Source organism: Equus przewalskii, chromosome 29, assembly GCF_037783145.1.
Source record: "Equus przewalskii isolate Varuska chromosome 29, EquPr2, whole genome shotgun sequence".
In the NCBI taxonomy this organism is placed as follows: Eukaryota; Metazoa; Chordata; class Mammalia; order Perissodactyla; family Equidae; genus Equus; species Equus przewalskii.
The window spans coordinates 39,990,487-40,017,163 of NC_091859.1; the positions used below are offsets into that span (position 1 = coordinate 39,990,487).

Here is a 26,677-nt window from a genome sequence, read left to right on the forward strand (position 1 = left end):
TTTAATGTGAGGAAGAGAAGCAACGTGGTTCCTGGCTGCTCCACACATTCACTCCATAAAGTCTGGGATTTAACGAAGCCTTTCTAAAAAGAAACACACGTCCCAGGAAGAGCAAGCCTCTCCAGCTGCATCCAAAAGCAGCAGGTGCTGGCTCGGCCTCAGACCAGCAGTCTCCTTCACGGTGTGGAGGTTCTTTAAAACCTCGACACGGCACGAGTGAATTCCATGCAGAGGCGGGTCTCAGGGAGACATTCTGGTGAACAAGCAAGTCTCACTGCGCTGGATGGACGGCCCCATGCCCAGCGCCCTCCACACTCAGGAAGGGAGACTTCTCAGGCTGCTCACAGCTCGCACCTCCTCGTGATGATAACCCTGAGAAGGGGGAGTCGGTAGCCAAACAGCCCCTTTCCTAAGAGGGGACAGAGATCCCAGGGCCCCTGACAGCCACAAGACCCGCAGAGCTGGGTGACCACTAAACCCATACATTAACAAAAACATGCAAAGCAGTTATGAAGGCCTGTGACAGGTCAAAAGAGCACACTTGGAGTAGGGCGGGGGACATTTTATAAACAGCTGAGTTTATAAACTCTCCTTAAATGTGACCTCCTGACCTCACTAAAATGTGACATCTCCAAGCATCCCTATTATATTCATGACAGTGTGTGCTTTTACAACTCATAATGCTGTGATTGTGTGTCTGCAGGTTAATGGTGGGGACACAAAGACAGAGCAAGCTTTCCCAGATCCTGGGTCCCTTTGTGCTCATTATCCTGTACACTGGTTCACAATCCACTCCCAATCCTCCGCCTATCAGAAAGCGCCTCGGGTTCAGGAGGGTGGACTAGGATCCTCAAATGCTATCAGTATGTCTCTCCTACATTCAGTGAAAGACCAGACTTACAGTTTGTAATCTCAAAATACCGCACATACTATAAGAAACAGGCCGTGTCCAAATTTGTTAGATTCAGATGTTTTTTCCAACAAATTAACATGACAATAAATAGTAAAGATATTCTTTCTGTTCCATAAATGTATTCCAACTAAGGTGTTAACTCCCTTTAATTGGAATTCTCTTCTGATGCCACACCAACGATTTTTCCTCCTCAAAGATGCAAAGGAATATTATTATTACATGGTTATTAGCAGCACTGCTTAACATTGGTTTAGATGCAAGTTTTTCTTCCTATGGAGGCCCTGAGGAAAAACCAGATACGTTTAAGATGAGTAACAGCCCGAACAACTCTGGCAACAAACAACATCATAACACCTACACTATCAAGACAACCTGGGATATATATCTGTAGATTGGAAATGTTTTTCTCTTTATCTTCTACAGAAAATGTCAAACATAAAAAGTACAGAGACTAGAATAACGACCCATAGTTTCAATAATTATCAGCACATGGCCAATCTTGTTTCACCTGTATTGTGAAAGTTCTTAAATGCTCACAGAATCATGCGACCCCAGTGTGTCTTTACATGACCTGGCAGGTCACAGCATGAGAGTCCTCACGCTGGGAAGAGGCACAAAGCAAGCAGAGCAGGGGTCCTGGCTGAAGGGACCAGCAACCTTATGGGGAGCCAAAACCCCTGTTCTCTATGTAGAAAACCAAGGAATAAAAATACGAAGCTTGCAAGGTTAAAGCTCACCAGGGAAAAGTCAGGCTGATGTCACTGTGCTCTCTGATACGATGCAACGAGGAGGGCCCCGCACCTCTGTGGTATTCTTCCCCAAAACTCAAAAGCCCAGTCTAATAATGTGAAAAACATCAGGCAAACCCAAATTGAGGGACATCCCACAAAGTATCCAACTAGCACTCTTCGAAACTGTCAAGGTCCTGAAACATAAGGAAAGACAGAAACCGTCTCAGATCAGAGGAGACTAAGGAGACACAACGACTAAACACAATGCAATATCCTGGACAGGATCCTGGAACAGACAGGATCTCAGTGGAAAAACTGGTGAGACCCAAGTAAAGCCTACAGTTTAGTACCAATGTTAATTTCTTAGTTTTGACAAATGTGCTGTGGTTATATAAGATGTTAACATTAGGGGAAACTGGGTGAGAGGTACATGGGAAATCTGTATTTTCTTTGCAACTTTTCTATATATCTAAAATTCTTCCCAAAAAAAGTTTACTATAGAAATAATAATATAAAATTCTTAACTGTATAACGAATATTCATCATATCCTTCACAAGAAGGAATCAGTGACAATGTGGTCTTCATTTTAAAATTCAGCCAGGGAAGACAAAGCCTAAAGAAATAAAACAATTTGTTAAAAATCTCAAAGAAAGTAAGCATCTTGACATGAAGGCAGGGCCCTCTGTAAACTAAAGGCCACACAAGGTGATCACCGGCAGTGCACTGCAGAACACGGAGCATCTGCCTGTGGTAATGAACTGTGCTGACAGACAGAAGTGACCTCCAAACCACGAGGCTGCCCCTGCCTGGTCTCCCCACCCCACCCCACCCCCGCAGTGTTGGTCAGGCGCGGACCGGTCTCCCTGCACCACCCTAAGCTGCCCACCCTCTCTACAGACCTCTCCCCTCCAGCCCACGCTCACAGCACCTCTCTTCACTCACTCAGCAATTTCTCAGAGTCTGCAGGTCCACATTAAGCTGAAAACAATAAAAGGAGGAGGTATTACAAACCGCCATAGGATAATTCATTTTTAAAAAATCGTTTCTTATATATCTGGAGAAAAGACGAACTGTGGTGAGAACTGTGCTCGAGGAAACCTGAAGCTGCAGCTCAGTACAGGGAGGGGCTGGAAACAGCACAAGCAGAATTCTGCCTTTGGTCTTTCTGGCCTGGAGACCACGCTTAGAACTGCTGAGCCTCCTGCCTCACAGTGACTAAGAATCCACTCATGCTTGTAAATAGCTTCGTATGCGCTTCTTTGTAAGAGTACCTTCCTACATTCGAAACAGGACACAATTCCAGAAATAAAAGCACACCCCTGGATCTTTGAGTTATGACCAGCATGTGGGGATTTAATTCACGGTGAACTGGACTGAAGACGCCTCTTGTGGCTGGGGTCAAGGCAGAAGCAAGCACCTTCAACAGAGTAGCCCGGCTGCATGCGTGCTGGAGCAAACATGTCTTGCACTTGAATGTCAGCCCAAAGAAGAATTTGTATGAAATATTCCTGCCCAAAATGCCCTGAAACAGAATTACTGGAAGACTAAGAAAACCAGCAGTGATTTTTCTTTTTTTTTGAGGAAGATTAGCCCTGAGCTAACTGCTGCCAATCCTGTCTTTTTTTTTTTTAAGATTATTTTAAAAACATCACTGCTGGGGGGCGGCCCAGTGGCACAGCGGTTAAGTGCGCACATTCTGCTTTGACGGCCTGGGGTCCGCCGGTTCGGATCCTGGGTGCGGACATGGCACCGCACGGCAAGCCAGGCTGTGGTAGGCGTCCCACGTATAAAGTGGAGAAGGATGGGTATGGATGTTAGCTCAAGGCCAGTCTTCCTCGGAAAAAAGAGGAGGATTGGCAGCAGTTAGCTCAGGGCTAATCTTCCTCAAAAAAAAAAAAAAAGGAGACAAACTGAAAAAGATTGTACTTCTTCTCCAGAACAACAGTTTGAAAATGACAGAATCTGCCATGTTTCTCACCGATGAGGCAAGGCCTGCTGAGCAACTTCATTATTCCTACTTATCCAGTAATTGAAGAGTGTCTTGCAAAATGCAGGTCAAAATTTCCCCACTGCTCTGAATCATGCAACTAGGACTCTGTACAATAGTGTCATTGCTCAACAGCCCTCCAGTGGGGCTTCATCCTTAACTTCACACTGAGAAAAAGGCCACATATGCTTTTTCCACTTACTTCTTGAATGTTTTATTAAACTAGAAACTCTCCAAATATGCCTTGGAATTTATACATTTGACAGTTGCGAAGTGTGAGAGCAAATTCTCGGGCCATGTGCCTGTGCTCTGCTAGGTTTGGCAAGCCCCACACCAGTGCCAGGCATGGCCCCCTTCCCCAGACACCCAGTGGGGTAGGCTGCTCCCCTCTCTGAGCTGCCACAGAAGCAGCTTGCTGTACTCCATCCAATCTTAGGCCTGTGCCTGTCCCCTACTCCCTTCCCATCACGCCTCATTGCCCTGGTTTCCTTAGCACCTAGGGGTGTAGCACATGCTGAAAGAAAGGAAAAAAACCCACGACAAAAATGGCAGCCTCAGCCCTGGGCATGCGTGGCTCGGGTGCAGATGCCAAGTCTCAGGAATAGAAGTGTAGCCTCAACTCGCAGCCTGGTACAAACCCCAGCTCACAGCCCACCAGCTTTGGAATCCCAAGTCAATGTCCTTGAGCCTTGGTTCCCTCAACTGTAAAAAGAAGACCAGCACCTCCCACCTCTTTTCCTTCCCTCTCCACCCTAGACCAATCAAGGCCGTCACGTGGAGAACATACCTCTGCTCTGCAGACTCAGCTGATCATCAAGGAGGCTGTGCCAGGGCCTAGAGATGGGTCAGGGGGAATTAGGAAGTCCACTTGGCTTGCACCACATAAGGGGTACATTGTAGCATCTCCACCACACTGTTCTAAGACAGTCTTCTGGTGATATTCTGACTCTCTCATGTCACTCTCTCACTGGTCCAACCCTTAGTGAGTTTAACTATCTCCAACCCAGTACCAATGCTCAATTATCAGCATTTATTAAGATCCCAATATATGCTCACCATAAAGTTAAGTGCTTTTAGGGGATACAGAGATCCATTAAGACAAAGTTCCCACTCTTGTGGTTTATTCATAAGGAAGATAAAACTAAAGCACTTCTATTCAGAGGCAGAATGGGGGGGGCTGGCCCCACGGCTGAGTTGTTAAGTTCACATGCTCTGCTTTGGCGGCCCAGGGTTTCACCAGTTCAGATCCTGGATACAGACCTAGCACCACTCATCAGGCCATGCTGAGGTGGCATCCCACACAGCACAACCAGAAAGACCTACAAGTAGAATATACAACTATGTACCAGGGGGCTTTGGAGAGAAGAAGAAAAAAAAAAAAGATTGGCAACAGATGTTAGCTCAGGTGCCAATGTTAGAAAAAGAAAGGGCAGAATGGGTGCTGGCCTGGTGACGTAGTGGTTAAATTCGCACACAGCACACCGACAGCCTGGGGTTCACAGGCTCAGATTCCAGGTGCAGACCTACACATTGCTTAAGCCATGCTGTGGTGGTGTCCCACACACAAAATAGAGGAAGACTGGCACAGACGTTAGCTCAGCAACAATCTTCCTCAAGCAAAAAGAGGAAGATTGGCAATAGATGTTAGCTCAGGGCCAATCTTCCTCACCACCACCCCCACCCCTCAAAAAACAAGGCAGAATGGAGGAAGAGAAGGTTGCCTCACCTGGTGGTATTCTCACCAGGTACAGACCAGAAACAGACCCACAGGGCTGGAGGGAGGAAGGAACAGGGAGTTGCTGTCTAATGGGGATAGAGTTTGAGTTGGGAAGATGGAAAAGTTCTGGAGATGGATGGTGGTAACAGCTAGACAACAATGTGAATGTACTTAATGCCACAGAATTATACACTTAAAAATAGTTAAAATGGAAAATTTTATGTATATTTTACCGCAATAAAAAAATAAATTTTAATTTAAAAGAAAAAAAGGAACAGATTCACACATATCTCTAAACTGTCTATATGACAGAGGTGGTGTCCCAAGGTGCAGAGGGGCGTCTCAAAAGTGATGCTTACTCAATCAATCATCCACAGGGAAGAAAAACTGGCTTCCTACTTCACATCAAACACAAAAACCAATTACAAAAATCAACTCCAGGTAGACTAAGGCTCAATGAGAAAAGCAAAAGTTTAAATTGTTAAAAGAAAATATACAAGAATATCTCTATGACCTCAAAGCAGGGAATGTCCTTTAAAAAGTCATTAAGAATATCTATCATAAAAGAAAAGATTAATATAGTCAACTACATTGAAATTAAAAATGTTTAACAAAAGACCACATAATGAAAAGACATGGCACAAACCAGGAGATATCTGTACCTCATATAACCAAAAAGTTGATTAGCATACAGAGTGTATAAATAACCAATACAAATCAATAAGAAAAATACAGACAACCCAAGAGAAAAATGGGAAAAGATTTGATCAGGCATTCACCAAAGAGAACCCATGAATTGCTAATACCCATGTGAAAAGATGCTCACCCTCCTCAGTGAGCAGGGAGAGGGAAATTACAGCCAGAATGAGATAACGTTTGATACCCACTAGATGGGTGCAAGGAAGAAGTGTGACAACAGCCAGCATGGGAGATGTGGGCAGTGGGAACCTGCATACGTGGCAGATGGGAGCGTAAACTGGCACAGTCACCTGGGATTTCTGCATGTTGAGCACACTGGACCCCAGGAGCCAGCAAGTCTAGCCCTAAGTACAAATCTTAGAGAAATGAGTGCATAAGTGCACCAGGAGACTATATAAAGAAGGCTTATAGCTGCAGTACAGTCATGTGTCACTTAACAACAGGGACACATTTGGAGAAATGCGGTGTTAGGTGATTTCCTTGTTGTGCAAACATCATAGAGTGTCTTACACAAACAGAGATGGTATAGCCCACTACACCTCTAGGCTTTATGGCACTAATCTTATGGGACCATGATCGTACACCATATATGTGGTCCATTGTTGACCAAATGTTGTTATGTGGCACATGACTGCGCTCCTAATGGTCAAAAGATGGAAGCACCTCAATATCTGCCGACAGGAGAATGACAAATTGTAGTCTATGCATGTGGTGGTTAATTTTACGTGTCAACTTGATTGGGCTGTGACGTGCCCAAATATTTGCCCAAACTTTATCCTGGGTGTTTCTGCAAAGGTGTTTTGGGATAAGATTAACGTTTTAACTGGTAAAGTAGATTGCTCCCCATAAAGTGGGTGGGCCCAGATCCGATGAGTTGAAGGCCTGAATAGAACAAAAAAACCAACCTTCCCCCAAGAGGGAATTCTCTACATACCAGCCTTCAGACTGGACAGGAAATGCAGTATCGGTTTCCTGGGGCTCGAGCCCGCTGGCCTGCATGGCAGACTTGGGCTTGCTAGTCTGCATAATCATGTGAGCCAATTCCTCAAGATAGATCTCTTCCTATATATATACACATCCTATTGGTTCTGTTTCTCCGGAGAAACACAATGCACACAATGGAGTATTATTCAGTAGTAAAAATGAAGGAAAAATGCAATTTGCAGATTACTTGATTCCGTTTTTATAAAGATCATAAATAAAAACTCAATAAATTTAAAGATACATATATTTGTGTAAGTATTCTTTTTTTAAAAAAGCAAAGGAATGACGGAATGATAAAATATCCTGGAGTACCTTTACCCCTGGCAGGAAGCACCCACTAGGAGCTGTGGTGCACGACAGTTTCAAGCTGGGAGGCTGGCTTTGAGGTTTTCATTATTATGCTTCAAAACTTACATATCCATCACCCATTGTTTATATCAATTTTAAGTTGTCTAATAAAACATTTCTAAACTAGAATTAGACAAGAAAAGTGCCATAAGAAAGACACAAGGAAAGAGATACAGGCATTCAATAAACACAAGGCCAAAAGCAGGCCAATGCTGAGATCTGCCCCCTCCCAGCAAGGCATTCCGTGGCAGTCTGCAAGGTCCAGTCTGACCTGAAGCCACCCAGGGTTCAGAGCATTCAGGCCTTCCCTCCCTCTCTCATTTTATTTGCATGTGGAAGAGGAAGGCGCAGGTTAGAAATTATGACTGAGCTAATTCCTCACAGAGAGTACAGAAGCATCGGAGTCTGCCAGGTTAACCGGCCTGTTGCTGACCCTCGGGCTCTAGATGTCACACTTGGTTCCCAGTACTCCTCCTACTACGAGGAAACTGCTCCCCTGGCCATTTTGAGTCGGTTTGTTACTTTAACAATCCTCTTCCCCACCCAACCCCAGGAATTCATTCCTGTTCCTGTGGTGGGAGGCCAGGAGCCACACCTACGTGGTGAAAGGCCAATGGGAAGTGCAGACCTCAGAACAGGCAGTCACAGGCTCCAGAGAGAGAAGAGAAACACAGGGCCAGTTCACGCTGGACAGACACTGCCAGCACTGCTCCTCTGGCCCCTCTCCCCAGGAGCCCATCAAGTCCACAGGATCACCTGGGGGTTCACAGATGTGTGCTGCACGCAGGCCTCCCTGCCATGCCTGGAGCTTAACTGAATGGCCACTTAATGTGCTTGTTGCTGGGTTCTGGTAAATATTTTTGTATTTATATAGATTCCTTCTATGACCATTTTAGTTAGATTTTTATTAGGATTAGCTACTGAATTACCTTATATGCCTTTCAAACATTGGCTAATTTAGTCAATATAGGTTTTCCTTTTAATTCTATGTAGTGAGTTGTTAAGCATGACATTAACTGAGCACTTAGTATGCACAAGCCCTGCTCTAACCACTTTGCATGTATTATCCCATTTAGTCCTGACATCAACCCTCCACAATGATACTATTCTTGTCCTGCTAATTTTACAGATGAGGAGACTGAAGATCAGGAAGATTAAATAATTTGGCCAAAGTCAGAGTTAGCAGATGGCAGGACTGGGACACACCATGCTCTAAGCCCTGAGCCAGAACTCCCTCCAGCCAACACAATTCCTTGTGTTAGGCTATCTTTGTACTTCTGGAATAAACCTTACTTGGTGATGGAGAATTAATCTTTTAACACACTACTGTATCCAAATTATTATTTTATTCAGAAATAAATTTAGAAATGTTACAAATATATATATAAACACATACATGCATACATACACACACAGGAAATTAGTCTATAGTCTTCTCTAGACCACAGACGGAAGAGGAAACCTAACACTATAAGGAAACAGGTAGGCATATTTAACTACATAAAAACCTTTAAATTGTATGGGAAAAAAGACATCTAAATAAATTACAGACACAAGAGCCAGGGGGCATATTTGCAATACATACAACAAAGGATTTAGAGCCCAGTATACAAAGAGTTCCCAAAAACTGAAAAGAAAAACATTCCAACCGGGGGAACAAATGGACAAAGGACATGAATATAGAATTCACAGAAGAAGAAATTCCACTGGCCAATAAACATGTGAAATGATGCTCAACTTCACTAGTACTCAGGAAAACATAAATTAAAATAATACTGGGATACGATTTTCACCCATCAGATTAGCAAAAACCCACATCCAGCGCTTGTGGAAATGCCCGGAAAAGGGTGTACTCAGACACTGTTGGTGTAAGTATGACCTACAGAAAGGCTGAAGGAACTCAATCTGGCCTAACTACCAAAACCACTGACCTGGAGAGCGATCCAGGGGACAGCATTCATTCACTCACTCAACAATCCACACCTACAATTTGCAGAGCACTCTGTTAGATCTTTGTTCTCAGAGAACTTAAATTCAAGAGTGGGTAAGCTAAAGAGAAGTGAAAACAGCAAGTTGCTGAGTGAGGCCTGCAGCATGTTCTTCCTTCTATTACAACATGCACTGATGCCCGTGAGAGTCTGCAGAAAGCTGTGGAAGGCTGTGCGGCACCAAGGCGGGCAACGCTGTTCATGTGAGTGCTGGGCTGGAGGTTTACTACCTCCGTGTGTTCTGCTTGGCATGAGCATACAGTAACAAATGCAATAACCTGCAACTTTAAGAAAGCTAACAAAGAATATTGTGGGGCTGGCCCTGTCACCAAGTGGTTAAGTTCATGCGCTCCGCTTCGGCGGCCCAGGGTTTCACCAGTTCGGATCCTGGGCACGGACATGACACTGCTCAGCAGGCCATTCTGAGGCGGCATCCCACATAGCACAACCAGAAGAACCTACAACTACAATATGCAACTACGTACTGGGGGCCTTTGGGGAGAAGAAGAAGAAGAAGAAAAAGAAGATTGGCAACAGATGTTAGCTCAGGTGCCAATCTAAAAAGAAAAAGAAGAATATTGGAAACAGTTTTGTTTACACACAACAAAAGAAGAGCACAAGGTCCACAACAAGCTGGTGGCAGAGCCAAGAGTCTACCCTCTGTCTAGCTGATTGACTGCAAAGCTGAGATCTTCACTCCCAGAAGATACTTTTCCTCACTTGAGCGTACCCACCCACCATACAGGACAACACACAGGAAGGCTCCATGCCCACACCAACAGTGGGTTTCGGGAGGCAGTGTAGCAACATTTCTTGCATTTCTATGAATTACAATATTTCTTGAGTTCCTGTGGATGCTATGCTATGCTTTGTAGGCTCTAGAAATTCAGGTAGACACATTTGAGACACATACAAAAGTGTATTTACCTCCTGGCTGCATCCTGGCCCTTGGTTAAGGTATACCCCAATTCATGGGGCGCTCTACAAAGCGTTTCCGAACGTGCTGTTCCTTGCCCAGCACCCATTCCTCCTCCTTCTGGCAACAGCATTCCAACTGTGCTCTACCCCTTGGAAATAATCGTCCCTTCCCTGGCTACTTTTCAGGTTCCCTCCGAGTCTGTGAGGCCACCCCATACAGTGTCTCCCAAGGATGTGCTTTTATGCTCAGGTTAGCTTAGGACCACAGAACCATGACTGGTACGCTGTTTCCTGACTGAAAGGAACACCATTCCTCTTGACCCATCCCCTGCAGCAGAGCAGACGACAGGGGTATTATGAAGCTTTGTCACTTAGGAGAAACCATGCGCCTCTACAAAGGCTTGAGACACAGAAACTTCAAAAACACTTCAGATGTTCTTACCGCTGCCCAAGGCCCAGTGATAGTTACATCTGTTTCCATCTCCACTTACAGAAAAATATTCAACTATACACAGAAAGAAATGAATGGCCCAGGTCAATACTGACTTCTCCATGAATTCTCGGAACCCTTCCTGCTGGGAGCACATGCTCTCTCTGAAGGCATCTCCCACTTTTTCACTTGTGCTATAGTTACTGAAATACAGACACTGCCCCCATTAGGCTAAAAGCTTCCTGAGAGCAGAATCCCTGTCTAAATTACTAAACTACCTTGGCATAGTGACCACATGTGGCATACAGACCCACACATTGCCCAGTGTGCTAAACAAGTGTTTGTCTCGAAACCTGTTTATGTCAATTACACATATACATATATATGTATTTATAAATATACATTTATTTATATTTATAAATGTTTATTTATATTTATACATTTATGTTTATGTGTAAATATATTTACATATTTATAAATATATTTATAAATATGTATGTATATGTATATATACATGTGTATATATACATACACACACTTAACTATATAAACCTATAATATAATTGTACAGTTGTTTCTGTGAAAACCACAAGTTGCTAAAATTAAAAACATTTTTTTAAACCTTAACTAAATTATAGATGTGGTAAGACAGGTAAAACAAGTATAAAGAATTGGGTGAAAATTTGTAAAAATCTAGGATTTAGCAACTCAGGTTGCTTCACGGATCCAAGTTCTCAGTCCTCTTCAAGCAAAACCAAATATCAAGCACAATAAATTATAGGTGTGATTTATTTAAGAAAACAACTGACAATTCTGATCAGCAGATTCAAAGTAAAAGAAAAGATCAACAAAAGGTTGGCACATGAGATACATTGATTTTTTTTAAGTTAAAAATAAAACGCCTATGGGCCAGCCTGGTGGCATAGCAGTTAAGTTCGCGCGCTCCGCTCTGGTGGCCCAGGGTTCAGCAGCTCAGATCCCAGGCACAGACCTAGCGCCATTTATCAAGCCATGCTGTGGCAGCATCCTGCATGTAAAAGTAGAGGAGGATGGGCACAGATGTTAGCTCAGGGCCAATCTTCCTCAGCAGAAAGACAAGGATTGGTGGCGGATGTTAGCTCAGGGCTAGTCTTCCTCACATCAAGGCATCTTGACTGAGCCCCACAGCCTGGCCCATAGAAACGTCCAGAGTCAGGACGTTCGAGCTTTAGTTTCAAAATTGACAATTCCCTTGCTCTTGTAGTCTCACTCAAGCAACCGCAAGTTGATTTCCCTTTTCTCAGAATTAACGCAGAAAAAGCAAGCATCAGACAAGGAAGAAACATGACAAAGAAGACCAGGAGCTATACTGGGAGATTTAAAAGAGGGAAATGATAGCTGGCAAAAGAGAACCTGCCCAACAGAAAAGGAAAAGCAATCCAAACTAAGCAAAACGATGCGGCTGTTGTAAGGCACAAAGCTCGGCCACAGAAGTGGTCAGCAAGTCTGGCCAACATCCCAGCTATTTAGGAAACAGCAGTGGCCATTCAACTGAAACATCCACAAGTACAAATCAAGGGCAGCATTACTCTAGTTAAATGAAATTAAAAGGAATGGCACCCCCTCCCCTTTCCAACACGCTACCACCAGACCAGCTTGATCCCACGGCACCTCACATCTCACACCTCGACTGCTCATTCTCTCCACACACTCATCGGGGCCTCGCCAGGCCAGCAGTGTTCTGAGAGGAGAGGAGAGGAAACAGACAGGCCCCTGCTCGTGTGACGGCAACACCCTAACACAGGGATGGAGGTAACACAAACTGTGATCCATGTGGGAGCACAGTGACTTCAGACATACAACAGAGAGCGCAGGACAAGGAGTAACATCTGACTGAGTGGGCAGGGAGGGCCCATTCAGGAGGCAGCTTTGGTGCTGACCTGAAACATGAAAAGCAGACGGCCAGGCAAAGGACTGTCCCGGAAGTGAGAACCACATGTGCCAAGACCCTAAGAAGGAGTAGTTGCTATGGCATCAAACATTTGCCTCTCTACATCTAAGCTCCATCCTTTTCTATCCATTCCAGAAAACCTTCCTGAAACCCACATCTGATATCCCCTTATTCTTCTGCTTAAAAATCTTTGTTGACTCCCAGCGCCTATATAATAAAGTCCCTGTGAACCAAACTTCTTGAGTGAATTTACTTGTTTGTAAATTACACACACCCACACACATAGAGATACAAACATCTCCACTTCCTCCATGAAGCCTTCTCTGACTACTGACTCCCTGGCTGCGCGCACAGTCCTCTCACCTCATACCACTGGGACAGCTGTAGAGTTCATCTCTCCCTACATACTTGGTTAACGAAAGAAGACATTTCCCTTGGGTGGGGTGTGTCCACATCTCTACCCCACACACAGACCAGCACGGAGCTGCGCACATCACAGCATTCAGACGAACACAGGACAGACATCACCGACATTCCGACACAGAGCTGTGTGTGAGCAGAGGCCAAATGCTCACATCTCAGGCTGCCCTTGCTGCTCTCTGCAGCCTGGCACAGACCCACTGGACACTGAGAGAAGGGGCTGTGCCAAGGAGCTCAAGGGTGTGGTATACCTACCAGCCCCACGGTATAGGGGAAAAACCAAAAGAGATCCAGCTTCAAATCCTGCCTCTGCACTTACTAGCCGTGTGACCCTGAAAAATACGTTAACTACCTCTCTAAGCCTGTTTCCTTAGTATGTAAACAGGAAATAACAGTATTAGCCTTACAGCACCACAGCAAGAGTCGGCTATAATGTATGTGAAGTACCTGCCACATTGGTCACACTGTTACCATATGGGCTGGATAGCTCTCTACAGAGCAGAACTCCATCTCAAGCCCCTAGATAACACCCCTAAACACAGCCAGCTCTTCCCCTCAGGGACCTCACTGGCCACCCACCATAGTGGTTCAAAATCACCGACTCTGAATTCAGGAACAACCACTCCACACACCATGTTCAGAAGTCAGGCACACGCCGAGAGCAGGAGTGGACCATAACCAAATAAAACTTGAACTCATTTCATAAAGATACAATTCATCATTCTATTTCTCTTACCTCCCTCTGCTCCCCCAAATATAAAAGTAGACAGGTGAGACTAATTAATCTTGCCTCCTAGTAATTACAGGGAAAAATACATTATACAATGAACTGGAAATTTAGTTCAAACTAAATTCTCAACAACCCATAAGAGTCCAGCCTCAGGGTCCATAGGCCAAAAGTCTAATGGCTCCTGGAGCTCCAGCAGCTGAAGAGTAAAACCATGTACTCACAGGCATGCGGACAGTGAAATGCAGCAGAACATTTCTAAATAGCTGTCTGGACCAAACAGTTCAGTTAACATTCCTCGCCAAACTTGCTTCTCTTTCAAAAAGAGACACCAAACTAGACTTGATCCATTCTAATCCATGCTGGCCCCAACATTCAAAAGAAACATTTTCAAAAACTCTATTTATTGAGCTCACCATAAAAATCACAATGGTAACACACACATTTGGGGAAGAAAATGTAGAAACTTAAATTATGATCTAAAAGACAGTCAAAGAAATAGTATGTTTCTTAACACAGTAGGAAACTCATTCTCAGAGGGGAAAAAAGATCTATGTAAGCCTCACTCAGGATTTAAAGGAATTGATGAACGTCGCTTTTTAAATGCATCAACGTTACTTTCCCCATGAAGTCAGCCCTGGGCCTCAGATGATCATAAACCAACATATCTGAGAACTGAGGCTCCTCATATTATTCATGCCAAATTTGTGCATCCCGCAAATTTGTCTGCCTGTCTGTTATATGCCAACACAGAGAGAACTGTGGATTCCAATATAAAAGGCAGTCCCTGCCGCCCACCTCACCAAGTTCCCGCTCCAGATCGATGGAAGACCAGCAGGGCATCAGCCAATGATCCCATTATGTGAGAAGCGCTAGGACAGGAGTGCACTCTGCAGGCCCCAGAGCAGGATGCCGGGGCGGGACAGCAGGTAATGTGAAACTTAGCGAGTTTTCAGAGATGAGCAGGAGGTCAGCAGGCAAAGCAGGGAAGAAAGGGCACTTACAGCAGAGTGAACAGAGGTTGAAGGGGTAAGCAGGGGCCAGATCACAAGTTCGGATTTTATTGTGATGGCAACAGGGAGCCACTAAAGAATTCAAATCTCGTCAAACAGCCCCACTGCTGATAAGGAAATGAAGACTCAGGAAAGCCATAGAAACCACTCTTCCTGCTTTGGTTCATAAGAGTTAATGAAAAACATTAAACCAAATCCCTCCTCCAACATTCAAGAATGGAAATCATGGCCCAAAGACTTCTTATATCTGGCTTTCTCTGTGCCTCAGCTTTCTCATCTGTAAAATGGGCTGTAGCCCCCCATAAGGTTGTTGTGATATGGGTAAAGGGCTGAGAGCCGAGGAGGAGCTCCAGTGCTGTGACGGGCTGGTGCTGGTACTAGTTGTGCCAATTCTAGTAGCACCAGCAGTACATGAGTCAAGACCAACTGCCCGCAGGAAAAAAAGCAGGCGAAGACTTGACCACCTTCTGTGAAGCTGCTGAGCAGTGACACAAAGGCAGAGGCTGCTCAACCTCTTTGTGACTGAAGGGAAAAGGAGAATGAACATCCAGACCTGCACACACCGTCATAAAGCTGGGCCAAGCGGGGCCAGGAGCCCAGGGTGGAGCCACGTTCCCTCAGTCTGATGGCAGGTGACACCACTGCCAGCCCAACTTCCTCAGCTGCAGCCCTGTCCCCAGCCTGGGCCACACTCCACCCACCCAGGCACAGAAGGCTTATTGTCCCCTCATCATTTTGTACCTGGCAGGCCTCCACAGGCACCTCTGGAAATGAGACATTGCCCAGAACCCAACCACCAGAAAGTCCTTAAAGGCTCTGTGCCCAGGGGTCTAGAGGCCCAGAGTGGAGGGAGAGACGGCATGGGATCCCAGCAGCATCTCCCAGTCCCTTTCTCACACACTGCCCAGTGACAGCTCCTCTGCCATCAAGGGGCTCAACACACACGTGAAACAGAGAAAAAACCAGGCTGTGTGAAGCTGATGACAACAGTAAACAGTCAGGAAAGGGAAGAGATCTGTGTGCAGAGAACCACAATTCCCAGACCTTTGGATTTCACTAACTAAAAATTTTTCCCCAAAATTTGGGGGACTTTTCAACAAATGGTGCCAAAACAAGTGGATATCCACAGGTGAAGAAAATAAACTTCAATCCATACCTTAGGCTATACACAAAAAATAACTCAAAATGGATCACAGACCTAAATGTAAAACCTAAAACTAAAAACTTCTAAGAGAAAACATTTGTGTTTTTTTGTTTTGGTTTTCTGCTGAGGAAGATTTGCCCCAAGCTAACATCCGCTGCCAATCTTCCTCTTTTTGTATGTGAGTCGCTGCCACAGCATGGCCTGACAGATGAGTGGCGTAGATCTGTGCCCAGGAACCCAACCCAGGTCGCCAAACCAGAGTGCACCAAACTTAACCACTAGGCCACTAGGGCTGGCCTGAAAAAACATTTGTGACCTAGGATTAAGCAAAGATTTCAGCTATGACACCAACCAAAAAAGCAGAAACCACAGAACAAACTGACTTCATCAAATTTTTTAAACTTCTGCTCTTCAAAAGACACTATTAAGAGAATAAAAAGACTAGCTTCTGACTGGGAGAAAATATTTGCAAATCATATATTTGGTAAAGGACTTGTATCCAGAATATATAAAGAAATCTCAAAACTAAGTAATAATTTTTTAAGTGGGCAAGTGATTTGAACAAATACTTCACCAAGGAAGATATACAGATAGCAAAGAAGCACATGAAAGGATGCTCAACACAATTAGTCATTAGGAAAATGCAAATTAAAACCACAATGATACATCACACAAACCTATCAGAATAGCAAAAATTATAAAAACTGACCTGGGGCTGGCCAGGTGATGTAGTGGTTAGGTTTGCAGGCTCTGCTTCTGCAGCCTGGGGTTCATGGGTCTGGAACCCAGGCACAGACCTACACATCACTCATCAAGCCATCCTGTGGCAGTGTCCCACATACAAAGTGGAGGAGGAGTGGTACAGATGTTAGCTCAGTGAAATTCTTCCTCAAGCAAAAGGAGGAAGATTGGCAACACATGTTAGCTCAGGGTTAATCTTCCTCAACAACAACAACAACAAAAAAGACTGACCATACCAAGTATTGGTGAGGATCTGGAGGAACTGGAATTCACACACTGCTGGTGGAAATGTAATATGGTTCAGCACTTTCAAGGTGAAAAACAGCTTGGCAGTGTCTCAAAAAGTTAAACAAACACTACCATATCATCCAGCCATTCACTCTAGTATTTACCCAAGAGAATAAAAGCCTATGTCCGTACAAAGACTTGTATACAAATGTTCAAGGCAGCTTTATTTGTAATAGCCCCAAACTACAACAGCCCAAATGTCCATCAATAGGTGAATGGATAAACAAAGCGTGGCACAGCCACACAAGGATTAAAAAGAATGAAATATTGATATACACTATAACATGGATGAATCTCACAATAATTTTGCTGAGTGAAAGAAGCCAAACTAAAAAGAGTATATACTGTATGATTCCATTTATGTAAAATTCTAGAAAATGCAAACTAACCTACAGTGACAGAGAGCAGACCAGCAGCTGCCTGGGAGTAGGGAGGGGCAGGCGGAAGGGACTATAAAGTGGCTCAGGGAAACTTTTGAAAGTGATGGATATGTTCATTATCTTGACTGTGGTGATAGCCTAAGGGGTTTATTCATATGTAAAACTTATCAAATTGTACGCTTTAAATATGTGCAACTATTGTCCGATAATTATACTCAACAAAACTTTAAAATTTTGGAGAACAATTACACAAGGCTGCTAACTTTTCATTTTGTCAAGTAAGAATACTCTACAAACTACCACTCTCATCACCAACACTAAAAGAAAGGACATTTTAAAACTAAAAGATCCAACGGTCACAATTTTATACTAAAAGAGAGCCCTTCCCTAGAAAAGGCAGTTGCTAACCTTAACATATAAAAACTACACTGTCCTTATTTTTCTCACATTGGTCAGAACACTGTTTCAGACCAGCTTTTGTGACCCCCTGGGTGGGGACGCCGCTGAAGGTCCCTGATCCTCAGGCGGTCCCCAGGCTCGTCTCCACCTCCACCCTGGCAGTTACTCCTGGAGAGGCGGCACTCCAGCTCCAGCAGCCCCGGGGACAGTCACGTGTACTGTGAGACACAGAGACTGTGGCAGTGACCCAAGACACTGAGTCCCTCCCCTCCCAGAGGACAAGAAGTCACAAGAAGAACGTGCCCCGAAAGGTTCCTTGAGTGCTGCCTTGCTGCAGAAGTGAACTTAATTGTTTCTAGAAGAGCTATTTACCCCCCAGCCAGAGTATCTGTGCTTCACTACAAGGAAAAGTTTCATATGTCAACATTAAAACTGTTCACTGGGAATCTTCCAGGCTAAAGTCCACGGAGCTGAAGTGGAAATAAAATATAAGCTCCGAAAAAGACCACAATATAGACTGGAATCCTTCTGATATTGTGCCAGAATGCTAACAGAATCCAAAAGATCTCAATCAGCCAAGTCCTAGAAGGAAACTTTGGGTAAAACGGCGCAGTGCGAGTGGTCCTCCTCCTGTGTGGCTGGTTTAGCGGTCAGAACAGCTGAGCAGGGCACAGGCCTGCTCTGGAACCCACCTCCCCAAGCCCCAGCTGTCAGACAGGGAGCAACACCTCTACAGGGTACCATGAGCAGCAGAGATGGCATGAGACAAGCACACTCAATAAGAAGCATGGACTTTGTTATTTCAAGAAACCAAATATACACTGAATCCAGGGCAGTGCCCTGGACAAACAAGCACCCACACGTGCACTCGTGGGAATACTCGAGCCTACACACCCAAGCTCCAGCCACATACCCTGTACACAGCCACCATTTGGCCACCTCTCAGCCTGGGGCAGGTGCACACAGTGGCAAAGTCCAACCTCAGTGGAACACAGCCAGGCAAGAGGCCCTCACAGGCCATGTAAGTGCACTAGGGGTAACTGGGACAGGGAATTCCAGGGTCTCTGTCCTCATGCACAGTCTAGAAGGGGAGGTACAGGTTTCAGGTAGGCATAACCCTTGGCCTTTCAGATTCCTCACCCTGTGGAGAGAGTCGTACTGGAAGAGGGCTCAGTGCAGGAGTCCCACATGGCACATCCGTCCTTGGAGCCACATCCCTGCAGCCAGGAAAAGAAGCCACAACAGCTGCCACCCGCCCCCCCCACCCACCCCACTCAGAAATCCTACAGGTTCTCTCTTGTCAGCCACCCCCAACCCCTCATTCCCCAATCTCCATCTTATTGGACTTCAATCCCAGATTCCTCCAACCCTGCCTCGCCCCTCCAGACTGGAAACTCCATTTAGAATAGAATGCCTCCCCAACTGTCTCTCAGGACGTGACTTCCAACAATGGCCCCTTGGTCGCATAACACAGGGACAAGTTCCCCCTCCCGGGCATGGGGCTTCTCCGGACCCAACTGCCCAGGAAGAAAGACTGGACACTGCAACATGTAATTAGCACTGAGCCAAGCACAGTCAAGCCATTCCTCTACGATGTGAGCTGGCTGTACAGAAACCTAAGCCTGGCATTTAGGCATGTTTCAAAATAACTCCAAAGGTGTACTTTTGTGTTTGACAGAAGCTGTGGAAGCCTCAGAAGGAAGCAGAGCTATAAAGTTATTAAATGTAAATATTTAAAGAACTAGCAGCTGCCCATGCCAGGAGGATGCAGCTTGCAAACCTCCAGTCAGAATAATGATTCTGGCCTGTCAGGGACTGAGTGGAGATCACCAATGCTGTTTCATTCCACCCTCCACAGAGAATGCAGTTTTTTAAAGCAACTTTTCAGGACGTTACTCTGTCCATTGGGCAGTGCCTTAGAAGTTAAAACAAGAAAGCAACTGTCTGGTGTGGAAACCCCAGTGTGCACACAAATCTCATTAGGCAAGTACTAAATGATGTGGATTCCAAATGTCACTCATGAGGCAATTATTTGGGACTCAGGATGGAATTGTGCAATTTCGCTAATAGTAAATATGTATTTTTAGTAACTTAGTGTCTATAATGTCTACCATGTAGAGGCCTGAAAGCACGTTCCACTCATGGTTCCATCGATGAGCAAGGCAATTTGATGTGACTGCCACATAAAGATTAAATTTTTGACTGCTGACGGAACCAGTTAGAGAATAGAGATTGTCCAGGACAAAATGGTCACAGTTAATTTTTCTATGGCATTTCTGATGATGTCCTCAGGCCTGGCTTGCTGAATTCCACAACCCCAAGCTGCTCACTGATCAAAAGCACACATCACACTTCTTGGCTGTGAGGCCTGTTACTTAACCTTCCTGAGCCCAGCTTTCCCCCTGCAAAACAAGTTGTCATAGGATAGGTGCAATCACGCACGGAAGAGGAGGGCACCTGGCAAAAAATAAGCCTCAATATAAAATCATTATGATAATGATGGTGGAATCAAAAATCAGTTCCGGAAGGTGAAAGCTGGATGGGAACTGGGAGGCCAGCAATGAGCCAGCCCCAAGCAGGCGGGAGGTGGCCTGGACACGCCCGCCCACTGAAGCTGGCCTTCCCTCCACACTGGGACATGTAAAGTCTCGGTCTCTTTTGTTCCTGCTGTAACCCCATGGCCTAGAACTGTGCCTGGCACGTGACAGACGTTCAAATATTTGTTGAACAAATGAATGGGGATTTATGAACCCATCAGAATTGCATGCAAAAAATGTTTGCGTCCATTTTGACAGGGAGAGAATCTATTTTCATGAAACTCTGAAGGAGATCTGAGACCCAAATATAGGTCAAGAAATATCGCTGACTTCTACCCACGTGTCTCAGAACACCAATGACCACAGTTAGATGAGTAGGGCAGCAAAGTCACAGAGCAAAATGTAACCAAGAGGAGAGCTTTCCTAGAAAACAGAAGGCTCCTCAAGGGCCAGCCCCCATGCAGTCACCAGCTTAGCCAGGGGCAGGCCCCAGACTTTCAGTCTGCGGTCTGGATTCGGGAATGTGCTTTGCAACTAGAGCCGCAGGTTAAGGAGGGAATAGGAATTTGTTGAATTTAAAAAAAAAGAAAATCACTCTGTAGCATGAAGGTACCCTGGGAGAGACAGGTGAAGGTGAGCCAGAGTCAGAGCTCCTAGAGGATTGAGGGATCCGGCAGAAGGCTCGATCCCTCGGATGTAAGCAGCTTTTCTACTGCCACAGGGACTGCAGACACTCCTTCTGCTTGAACCTGGTGTGGATTCTAAGCTCCAAACCTTGCTTCCAGTTAACAGCTCAGCCCAGCCACACTGGGGACTCCATTTCCCCAATATGCCCTGAGCCATGAGCCATGCAGATACCAGTTAGACAGAAGGACATACGCCAAAACACAGGGCAGAAAAAGGGCAAGGCAACAGGAAATGTCTACTGAACTATCCTCCAAAAGGACTCTTTTTTAAGATCAACAAGGCTAGATGATAGTACTTGTAGCATTCAATGATTGAGGAAATCAAGATGACAAAGGCTACTATAAATTCAAGTTTTAAAATGAATTGGTATTTTATTAATCATAATCAGGATCATTTTTATTCCGTAACACATAAATATTTTATCAGTGTATGTGTGTGTTTGTGTACAGGGCAGTAAAAAATCCATCTACAAACGATGTCTGGTGGGCACAGCCCTGAGTAAGCAGTCCCTCTGCAATCACCCGGAAAGCCAGGGTCCCTGTCGGGGAGCACCAATGCACTGAAGAGAGAGCCTGGAGGCAGACCTGGGGCTGAGGCGTTAGCAAGCTTCTGTGAGCCTGTTTCCTCAACTGTAGAGTGGGAATCATAGAGGCCCACGGCAGGGCAGCTGGGACGCCCAGAGACACAGCACTGGCTGTGCTAAAGGGAGCTCTCTGAGTACAGCACTGTCCCAAGTGTGGGACATGCATTCATTCATCCAGTCCTCACAAACAATCCTATCATTATCCCCATTTTAGAGGTGAGGTAGCTGAGGCACAGAGAGGCACAGTAACTTGCCCAACATCCCGCAGTAAAGTGCAGGGCTGGAATTCAGGCCCAGACAACCTGCCTGCAGAGCTCCTTCCATGATATGATATAGCTATGATACAGCTGCAGCAGAGGACACTGGGCTGGCCCTGGATCGGAGCTCCGCAGAGGCTTGTCCCTGCCCCACTGCTCCAAGAGGGCCCTCCTATGGGGGAAAGCAACCGGCGACCCAGGTCAGGGCCCCAAAAGCCAGCCTCCCCATCTACAGCAGGAGCCTGCAGAGGGACTTGGGAGCAGGGCTTCGCAGCCTTTGTGGATGCTGGCAATTTGCCACCTCCACCCCAGGGAGGGAAAGCCCCCTCCCCCCCACCCACTCCTCAGGAGTCCCGAGTGGGCTCACAGAGTCTCTCTCTCTCTCTCTCTTCCAATCATACGGCTAACATTAAGTTTTTGTAAGGCAGAGATTTAAAGTGGTTTTCTTCCCCCTGCCTCTTTATTTATCAGTACGAGAGCATGTTACTTCCAACTACTTCTAAATTTTGTGAACCTGCAAGTTCCTGGTAGAAGTTGTAGACCAAAACGCACAGGTCCAAAGTAGCAATTCTAGAGATGAACACAAAAAAATCCTTCAAGGAAGGTGACTGGTCTGAGCTTTAAAGGGAAACAGTGAGACAGCACCCCCTGCCCTCCCAATGAAGCAACGTCAGACCCACACCTGTAAGGGCAAGAAGGAAAGAAAGAAATCCAGAAGGAAATAAAAGCTGCATTAAGGATAAAATCACAAAAGCTAAGTCTGGAATTTACTATACCAACCACTTCACTCAGTTTTCATAAAAGGAGACACACTGCAGCACTCCAATAATCCAATGACATTTTTTCCCCATGACTAACGTGTGGCCAGGACTACCTCTCTGGCCTCACTGCAAGGCCCTGTGTCTGTGGGACTCTGGGGCAAGGACCAGCTCTGGGCTCCAGTGACCAGCCCCAGCTCTAAGAAGCAGAAGAAGCTCAACGGGGCAACATGCACTTGCCCAATCCAGAATAAAGTCTGGGTCAAGGGCTGCTAAGGAATTCTTCCTCATGGTCAGTTACCAAAGGTCCAGTCCTGAAATAAAGTAGCCCCACTCCATGCCACCCAGCCAAGTGGGGGCAGCTGAGCAGAGATTTCTCAGGAAATAAAACAGGAAGTGTGGACAGGACAAAGAGAAGCTGAGAGCACATGCCTCTGGGGCTTGGTGGTTACCAACTCAGCTTGGCTGAGAAGACTAAGGATGCCTTGGGGTTTCCATTCAGCCCTGCCAGAGTCTTCACCACACACACAACCAACAGCTTGGCCAGTTGCCTAGGCAACAGCCAACCTAGACATGTTTAGGCATCTGTGGAAACCAGGGCAAAGTACAATTTCCATACTTGTGATAAAAATACAGATTGCCAAGCACAGAGCAAAGCATTACTCTAAAATTTGAGTTTACTGACAGAATAAACAGGGGCGAGGAGGAGAAGCAGGAAGTTAGGCAGCACCTCACCGAGCCAGCGAAGTTAGACCAGCCCTACAGTGCTGGCACCTAAAATCTACTTGTGCCTAGGAAAAAAACCTCTTACTATGCTTCTGTGTTGTTGGTGATTATTTCCTTTTATTTCTACCTTAGTATGTAGTAATGTCTTTTGTTTTGTTTTGTTATAAACATCAGCCTTTCTTAGCTAGGATAAGAGGAACCAAGAAAAGACCGTTGTGATCCACCCACAGTGAGGCCAGAGAACTAAAGGGGAAGCAGCCCCCTGCCCCCAGGGTGGGTGACAGCAGGAAGCCAGGGAGAGAGCCTAAGGGTGAGAGCTGAGGCCACCACTGGTCCCCACCTGGAGTTCCTCCTTGTCCCTGTTAAGCACATTTTCCTTTGCAGACCCTGGAAAATGAGCCACCAGGAAAACAGGACTCCTCTCAGTCTCAGGGCGGTTACCTAAGGGACAGTGAAAGGTGAAAAAGTAAGGCAGCCCCCAGTGAAGGACACAGTGACTTCAGGACAGAAAAACAAACAGGTAAACAAACAGAACAAGGAGAGTAAGCACCATCACCATAAACCTCCCACTGTGTTCTCTGAGATGTCTGTCTCTAGCAATGAGCAGAGCTGGGAACATCTGCAAGAGCAGCATCTAGAAGTTGCAGGCGGAACGTGAAGGACCTTGAGATCCCTCAGGCTGTCCTGATGTGTGAACGATACCAGCAGAAACAACCTTGCATAGTCCTTCCCAATATGCATATTGGAAGTGAGGAAAAGAAAACAAGAAGGAGTTCAAAGAGAGACTGGTTCAGAGTATCACGATGACTGAGCTGATGAAGGAATGCAACCACGAATACTCACGACCTTGGGAACGTAGAATGTTAGCTCAGGTGATTAATAAATAAAGTAGTAAGGACTTTTTCAAAGACTGTTTCTTGCTAATGAAAGTAAAGCATCTAATTCAAGTAAAATGATATCCAGAAACTTAGGAAGGAAATGTGACTCATTTAAGAAAACCTCACAAAAGTTTCTTATCTCACAGATAGTTGGAAGTTCTAAAGGCCAAGGCATCTTAAAGAGAAAGAATCCCTCAATATCTTCACCCTTAAATATCAGAAAAATAAGCCCACAAGCAACAGAGGAAGCGTTCATAACACTCTAAGATGTTCATATCCTTTAATCCAGGATTTCTATTTCTGGAAATTTATCCGCAGGAACTAACTAGATGAATGAAAAAAGAAAAATGAAACCGTAAACTGCAAATTCATGTACAATAGCAAAAAAAGTGGAAATAACCTAAAATGTCCAGAATTAGGGGAATGTTTTAATCTCATTACATCAACAGGATTACGCAATCGTTAAACGTCCTTTTAAAGACAGTGGCAAAACACGGAAAATATTTGATAAAATATTTAAGTGAAAGTGAATACAATCGTAACAGCATAGATTAGTGACAAGGAGACAGGCATATGTGGTCAATGAAGGCTTCGAAGCCTCTCCTGTTCACAGCCTGAATGACCTTGGACCAAGCACCTGATCTCACTCCCTGCAGGGCCTCACGTTCAAACTAGTAACCTGGGAGGTAGACAGAGGCAAGGGCCCTCTCCCGCCTCTTCCGAAGCTTGAACAAAGTAGGCAGCTAGTAGGCAGCAGCTACTGCTTCTAAGATACATAAAACCCTACACATGTGGAAGGTAAGGTACAAAGAGAGTTCTTTATCCAGAAAATTCTATCTTCTATGTTGTAGGTTCAATATTTTAAAAACCAGAATGCAAAAAAAAAGTTTTTGGGGCCGGCCCTGTGGCCAAGCGGTTACATTTGCCCGCTCCGCTTCGGCAGCCCCAGGTTTCACCGGTTCAGATCCTGGGCATGGACATGGCACCGCTCAACAGGCCATGCTGAGGCAGCGTCCCACATGCCACAACTAGAAGGACCCGAAACTAGAACATACAAATATTACTGGGGGGGCTTTGGGAAGAAGAAGAAGAAGAAGAAAATAGAAGATGGGCAACAGATGTTAGCTCAGGTACCAATCTTTAAAAAATAAAAATAAAAAAGGCTTTTGACACAAAAATGACAATTATCACAAGAATAAAAACAAACATCTGCTCCAGTTTAACTGCACAAATGCACAAATGATCTTCACTTGATATCAAAATGTCAACAAAATGTGACGATCTTTCACAATTTTACAAGCGTAGCACAAAACGAATGCTCTCCAGAACTATAATTTCTTCTCCCCTGATTAACTACTTTTTAACACCATATGACACCTTTTACAAGGCAGGTGGTAGGAGGGGAGGCAAGAGCAGCCCTAAGCCAGGAGCTCTGGAACCCCAGTGCAGGCTTCCCCCTCTCGGGCCAGGAGCGGGACAGTGGCAGCGGCTGCACAGGTGGACCGGCTGCCACCACCCTGACAACACGCCCAGCAGCTGCGCTGCTCAGAATCTTCTCCATTTCTGCCCTTATCTCCCTGCTGCATAACTTACCGCAAATTTGCAGGTTACCTTAACAAAGTTAGTTACAGGCACAGACTCTGTCTTAAAGACCACATAACTTGCCTCTTTTCTGTGTTTCTGAGATGTGGGGAAGCGAGGTTAACTTTAAAAGATTATTTTCATATTTCAGGGTGAGTGACTCAGAATCCACTTATTCAAGGCAGCAAGATAAGCAAAACGAATGTGGCTTCAGAGTTAGGCTGAGGGTCAGCTCTGCTGGTGCCCCCTGAAGGTTACTTCATCTCTCAGAGCTTCAGTCTACTCATGTGTAAAGTGGAGTCATGCTATCCTGCTGCAAGAATTAAATGAAGAGGAATGTAAAGCTTCTTGTATGGACCCTCAGAAACCCCAGAACCTGGAGGCCTGTCCCAGATGGAGACCCCCCGCCCCTGATCTGCCCCCACCCTCGCCAGCCTCCTCCTTGGCATCTGCCCAGCCTCCTTAGCTGATGATCCCTTCACTGGTGCAGAGGTCACAACTGCTCCCTTAATTAAAACATCATTATGTCCAAGCTAAACAGTGGCCAGGCAGGCCAGTTCCATCCTCCAGCTAATCAGTCAGCTACAAAATCCACAAATAGCAGGCATGGAGGTCCATGCGGGGAGCAGAGCCTGCTCTGTGGTTTTTCTGAAGACCACAACTCACAGACTTGGCACACTAGGTTGGCGACAACATAATTGGGTACAATGGAATACAAATACAGTTTAAAATATGACCATGTTCACAAACTATGGTTTGGGAATCATTTTATAATAATAAAATTTCACTTAATTCAACAGGAAACTTCAAAACACTAGCCACAGTTTATTCTATATGTTAAAGACGGCCTGCAGGCTCCAGCAGAGGCCCCCCTAACCAGGCTCCCTGGGAGCCTGGCCTTGGACTGAGGCC

The 26,677-nt window shown here is 45.4% G+C and overlaps 1 protein-coding gene across 5 annotated transcripts in view; it reads right to left on the reverse strand.

Annotated features, from left to right (window-relative positions):
• PACSIN2 (protein kinase C and casein kinase substrate in neurons 2) overlaps positions 1-26,677 on the reverse strand; it is a 136,649-nt gene that overhangs the window by 102,459 nt on the left and 7,513 nt on the right. Inside the window, exons 1-4 of one of the 5 annotated variants that reach the window (XM_070599689.1) lie at positions 4,420-4,461; positions 2,588-2,623; positions 2,170-2,258; positions 1,651-1,838 (exon numbers count right to left, since the gene is read on the reverse strand). The exons of 2 other annotated variants lie outside the window; for them this stretch is intronic. The gene's annotated coding sequence lies outside the window, so the exon portion shown is untranslated. Of the gene's footprint in view, positions 1-1,650; positions 1,839-2,169; positions 2,259-2,587; positions 2,624-4,419; positions 4,462-26,677 lie in introns of those variants that run through there. 2 more of the 5 variants (XM_070599688.1, XM_070599690.1) reach the window with 2 other exon arrangements.